This window comes from Phaethon lepturus, unplaced genomic scaffold (genome assembly GCF_000687285.1).
Source record: "Phaethon lepturus isolate BGI_N335 unplaced genomic scaffold, ASM68728v1 scaffold14761, whole genome shotgun sequence".
Classification (NCBI taxonomy): domain Eukaryota; kingdom Metazoa; phylum Chordata; class Aves; order Phaethontiformes; family Phaethontidae; genus Phaethon; species Phaethon lepturus.
Window position 1 is genome coordinate 14,545 of NW_010518541.1, and position 6,527 is coordinate 21,071.

The following is a 6,527-nucleotide window of genomic DNA, read 5'->3' on the forward strand; positions in this document are numbered from 1 at the left end:
TTCACACACTTTTTCAGGTCTCTTGTGCTCCACAGCCCAGAGGAATATTCTCCTGTCACCTCCGAGACAGCCTCTGGGTAGCTTCTTCCTGTAGCTGGAAGGCTCTTTCAGACAGGCAAGGAATTACAGAAGTTGATGACACAATATCCTGCAGCACATTAACCGCAACGCCTTTTAACACTTCTTGGAGGACATGAGCCCGGTTAGCTCAGCCTTTTAGCCAGGCCCTTGTTTTCCAAGAACAGGAAGGGAGGTGTTCCTGGCGGTCGGGAAAAGCAGCTCCACACGGAAAGGTATTTTATTTCACACGGTCTATGTGGTCTTAACTTCTCTACTGAACCTCTGGTAATCATTTCATAATAATGTACTGAGAAAACTGGGCACCCTAAAGCCACCGTTGTTACCAGATTGTGCCTCTCTATGGCATGACTGTGACTCTCCACTTTTCTTCTGCAGGCAATGCAAGGAAATACCTTACTTAGTATCACACCCATGCTTGCTTCCCAGCACTGCACAACGTTGCTACACAGCACAATTTACTAAGCTAGATTATAGGTCAAAAAATGTTCAGAGAAAACTAACACATTAAACAGGAATGGGATGCCAGCTGGTTGCTTTCATGCAAGCCGGACGTCTGAGTGCAGCAGAACTCCGTCCCGGTAACGCAAGTCAGATGAGCTGAAAGCTCATTTTCCATTGCAGTCCCGCAGCCTCTTTCCCAACTCTCAGCGAGCAAGTGAAAAAGGAACCAACAAAGCAAAATCTTTGCAAGTCTAAAGAACAAACCCTCTTGCACAATGAGATTTGGCAGAGAAATTGCCTTTTCCAGCTATAATACACCCACTGTTCTAGCAGCCCGGGTCTCACAGCCGCTTGGCCATCGCCTCCACAAACATCCACTGTGCCTCTTCCGGGGCAGTGTACGGCGGCCAGGCACACTACAAACGGAGGATTCATAGCCAGGAAGCTGCCATCCAGCTTGGCCTCTTCCCAAATGAAGGGGTCCCATGTTCAAGCAAGAATTCCCAGAGCCAGGAGAAACCATGTTGTCTGTTGTTTGTTGTTTGGTTCTTTTAATGAAATTAGATTAATCACTTGGGAGCTTGTAGATAAATGGAGCTCTCAGCAGATGCAGGAAGCTGCTGCCCTGATGGACAGCACGCAAGAAAGAACAGGAGCCCTAACAGTTACAGGGACACAGGGCTCAAAACATGAAAGCTGGGACAATTTGAGGCTGTGAACAAGCATTGTGTTGTTTGCTCTCCCAAGGTAACTCGAGGCAACGAGCCTGTACTCTGGCAGGAAGCGGTGAAGGTTCAGAAATCAGGTCGTACTAAACAGGCTGCTACGATAACTCGGTAACTATATTCCTTCCCAGAAACCGTTGCAGGCTGAACGCAAGAACAGAGCGGACACCGCTGCCTTCACCTGCACAGAGGGAGCTGCCACCCTCACGCCTCCGTTCAGGGCAACCTGGTGCTGGAGTCTCCTCCTCCAGGAGGACCCACCACCCAAGCTGGGAATAATCAGCTCGGTCCAGTCGGATAGAAGCTGGGTTTGATAAAGAAACGGCCCTGTGCTGGGAAATGTCACAGGGTGCCAACAACTGAGTGCAGAAAGACAAGGAAAAAACTGATAATTGAAAACAGTTACTGACAAAAGACAGAATGGAGAGGACAGATGAAGGCAAAGGCATACATAAAGAAAATCATGTAATAAAGCAGGGTCTAGACTAAAATCAGTGTCTGGTTCTTAGGCCCTGCTGTGCATATAAATTAGGCTTTGTCCACATGCAGAAATGGCACAAGGTTAACAAAAATTAATTTAAAATGATGCAGGGTTCTGAGTTGAATCCATAAAATCCTTTGATGGTCACTGCAGCAGATGAAAGCAGATTATGCTGGCTAGCTTCTTTTGGATGTAATCTATATCAAAATGACGTGTTTTAAGCTATGAGTATCAATGCTACAGAGCAAGTTTAAAAACACACGTTTAGTTTAACACATCTTGTAAACAGAAATCCAGAGAAGACAAACCACAATGAAGTTACACAACAAAACCACAGAGATATTACCTCAGAATTCCTCCTGGAAACCAAAAGGAAAGCTCCGAGGCTACTCTGTCCACCTCCTCCTCCTGCTATGCTTTCTGAAGTGTAATTTGCAAGTCTTGGAGATTCAACAAGCACCTGACAAGGGAAATCTTGAGCCCCACCACCTGCAAAAAACTGAAGAACTATCTCCCGAGAAGGAAACACCACAGAGGAGCTGCGTAAGTTGCCTTTTGTGCAAGCGGTGAACAGCACCAGCAATTTCACACTACAGACTTGAGACAAGCTGTGATGCTGCGCTCTGGACAGCAACCACCAAGCATCACAAGCAGCATGAAACCGACCACAGGGAAAGATTTTGGGCTAGTCAAAATTAAGAACCCAACTCTGCAGGAGCATTCAGTTAAACCTGGCAGATGACAATCAGTGCCACTAAAAGTTTCTGCATGGTTTGCCTGCTTCGGGGAGTAGAATACCTCGATCTCAACCCTGGGGAACAGTTCTGAACTCCGGCTCCAAATGCGTGAACGCAGACAAGGGCAAAACCTCACATGAAACCCAGCTGAAGCTGCCTACTCCTTCCCACAAACTCCTGTTGCTTTTGAGGCCAAAGCACTGGATCACAACCAGCCAGCTCACACAGGCCTGTTGCTGAAAGCGGAGGGACGACCCTGAGGCCGTCAGCCCCACCACGAGCGTTAGGTCCCAAATGGCTCTTGCTGCTCACCGTGTCTTTCTGCAGGACACGGCCTGGACCATCACCTCCCATTCCATTTTCATGCCATCGACTGTTCTCACCTAAGTGTAGCCCTCTGCATTTCTCCTTATTGAACCACATCATATTTCTTTCAGACCATTCGGTCAATCTGTCAAGTTCGTTTTGATTCATTAGAACCAAAGCTCTTCAAAAGCTCTTGAATCCACTTCGAGCTCAGTACCATCTGCAAATTCAATAAGCACATTCTCGATTCCATTATCCAAGCCAAAACAAGGAACTTCATAAATCCTTTCAGCTGAACAGTGAACCACTGTCAAGTTCCCTGGCAATGGTTTTCCAGCCAGTTTTGTGTTAATTTTATAGTATCTGAAAAAACAGTTCCTCCTCACACTGTGGACTGTAGGCCTCTTGCAGGAAGGGCTTACAGAACCTCAAGAAACCTTTACTTCAAGCTTTCAAAACTTACAGAAGTACCATAAAAACAGCACAATCACAAAATCATGACCAGTTCCTCTTGCAGGAATAAGAAGGATGGAGTAACAGGGTGCAAGAGCTTAGAAGAGCTCTGGAAGGGTTAACTATCCGTGACTGCTGGGGTGCGGCAGGAAATGTTTACACAGAACTGAAATTAGCTGCTAGCTCTTTTTATTTTGAAAGAGATCAAGGAGCCCCAAAGGGTGCTGTACTAAAGTCTGAGAAACTGAGCTGGACGATATTTCTCAAGCCGACTTGTGAGAAATGATAAGAGTGTAACAAGCCATAGCAAAGGCAAGGCGTACAATATCTGCGGCTTCTCCTCATCCCCGAGAGTGCTAACCCACCCAAGAGGGAAGTCAGATTAGTCAGTCAGGACACGCTCATCCTCGGAAAATACACACTGGCTGTCTTCTTCTAGCTTTTTATGAGCAATGTATTTGTTTCAGTACTCTAGGAAATAAAGCTAGGCTGACTGGGCTGCAACTCCCCTGACTTTTTTTCCTCCTTTCACATCCTGAGCTTTTGTCAAAACAGCAGTTTGTTCTGACCCATGGTGTGTTGTGCCAACCTTCCCCTGTCACGTATCTCCAGGTGCTCACCTTGAAGCTGCTGGACCACTGTGCGTGGTGCCACCCTGCAGCCCTCCTCAGCCTGAAGGAAAATGCCCCAACTATAGAGATTTGGGCAACACCATGTACTTATGGGAACTGTAGGATGAGCAGGGCTATTAAAAATTACATCTCCTTATTATAAGACTCGGCAGAAATATTATAGCATTGTATTTCAAAATTAGCAGATCGATCCTCAGCCATGAAAGCTGACTGTAACCAGACTGTAACCCAAAACCAGCATTACACATCAGAGACGACCTACTCAGCTTGTGGGAACATAGGGATATCAGGATGAACAGGTACTTTGTGTAGCTCCCTGAAAACTTGACCAGCTCCAGCTGCACTTGGAGAGCACTCTGTGATGGGCCAGGCGCCTGCCAAAGCCTCCTCAGAGCTTGCACCAAACCTCACTGGGAAGCTCCCAGCACCGCTGCCCTCCAGCAAAGTTAGACCCACATTCCAGAGAGACCATCGTTGCCTCCACAGGGCTTTGTGGAGCATTCTTACAAAGCCTGTGCTCTACATTTCACAGACGGATTGGCTAACCAAGTGCAGTTTCTTAGAAGGAGATCCGTGCTGCTCAACAGGGGAAGGACACGAGTGCCAGTGGAGTGCTGACCCATGCCCGGGAAGCAGCTTCCCAAATAAGGCTACGAGGCTCCTGCACACACAGACATTCCCAAGGCACAGCCGGCTGCTCCTTGGGCACTGGAGGAACTCCAGTGTCTCACAAGAAAGTGAAAAGAAAGAACACCACTCCTTGGAAAAAAAACCCACATGCCAGGGGAGGCACATGACCAAACTTCCTTCAAGAGGCACAGGCTAAATTTATAATAAAGAAAACTTTCCAATCGGCTTCATGATTTGGAGGTGCCTTCCCGCAAAGTGAAGTCTTTCAAATAACAATTGTATGACAATTCAAGACTGCAAGCCAAAAGCCTGCTTTTAATATTATTTGCTGTGGGTTTATTCTTCCCTTCCCCCTCTCTCTCCAAATCCAATCTAATATCATGCAAATAAATGCTGGCCCCCAAGGTCCTCTCTGCTTTTCCCTGGAGAGACATGGCTCAAGTTCCTGGAACTACAACTGCTTGTAGTTACACGCCTCCCACTAATGCCCTGGCATTCACTCTGCACGTAAGCACAGAGGAGCTGCAGGGCTGCGGGGCTCTGCAGACTCCCACAACCTCTCAGGCTGCCCCTGAAGCTCAGAGAGAGTGCTCTCGGGAGACAGCAAGTGTTTGCAGACCATGCTGGGCAGCGACAGAGGAAAGCCATGTCTAGTGGCAGCACCAAACCCAATTCTGACTCGCAGAACCTGGCGTGATTTATGCTCCCTTTCCAGAGCACAGCTGTACATGGAGGAGTGTTGTCCGCTCAGCAGTGGGAAAACGTAATGCTTGGAACTGCAAGCAGATGCCACAAATTCCTGGTTTTGTAAACTTCAGAGGTGAAGGGAGGTGAAACCAAGCTTTTAAGACTGAACAGCATCCCAGCACACCTGGAGCACGGCTTCCCGATTCCTCCTGCCGGACATGGCATTTCACCAAGTGGTGCTGATTTTAACGGGGGTCTCTTCAGAGGGAAGTGCAGCATCAGCTCTAGATCCCAGCTGGGAACTGCAGAGACATGCAGAAGACCAGGAAAACTGCAAGACATACTGCTGCTCCAGGCAGCTGGTGGGTGCGGTTTGTAACTCCTTAAAAGCAGCTGCCACAGCGGGCATATTTGTTTTCAAAGCTGCAGCCTGATTCTGGCATCTCTTCAGTGATTCCCGTACCAGGTCTGTTATCCAACAGAGATGAACTGATAACAGACCAGCCAGAAGCAAGCGCCACAGCCCGCTGGAGGCTCCAAAAACACAACAACGTAGTTTCACATGCACAGCAGAGCTGTGATCGTAGCACATCCTTGATGTTTACACACATTTTCTCCCAGGTGAGTTTAGGTCTGAGGATCACCGTGCTAGCAACAAAACTAGTCCAGCATTGACGGAAAGGATGTAATGTGGTTGAGGGTTGTGTTGTCACACGAAGTGACAAACACCCATATCTAACCTGGTTATGACCTTGCACTTAGCCCCAGCCTGTCACACAAGAGCGGAGTATCCACCCCTTACAGCAAGCCATTACATCACCTAACAGTGTCCTGTCCGCATGCAGCCTGGTGCATGACAAAGTGCAGCCTGAAGCTTCGGCAGAGTATTGAAGCAGCTACAGGTTGAATGAGACACAGGGGATTTCACTGCTGGTTTATTTAACCCTAAGCTAAGCAACCATCTCACCTGAAGAGAAAACTACGTATCTGGCAGGCACCAACTGCATCCAGTGTCAGCACCACCGAGAGGCCAGGTGACGTGCTAGTAATGAAGCAGCAGCAGGATACGACAGATGAGAAGGGCACCCCAGGCACAGGCCCTGCCCTCTCTGCCCCAGTGGGATGCTCACACCTGGCTCCCCCTTCCCCAGCAAAGCCAACCTGCCCCCCAGGAATGGGATGGCTTCTTGGTAATCCAAGCCAAAGCCTGTTGGCAGCGGCCCAGAGCCCGGCAGTCTTGCCGGTGCCCACTGCCTGACATCATCCGAAAGCAGCAGGAGCAGCACCAGGGTGTGCCACTGGCACCGCGGCCTCGCTCACCGCTCTCCACGCTGCAGAGACCCCACCCCAGTGC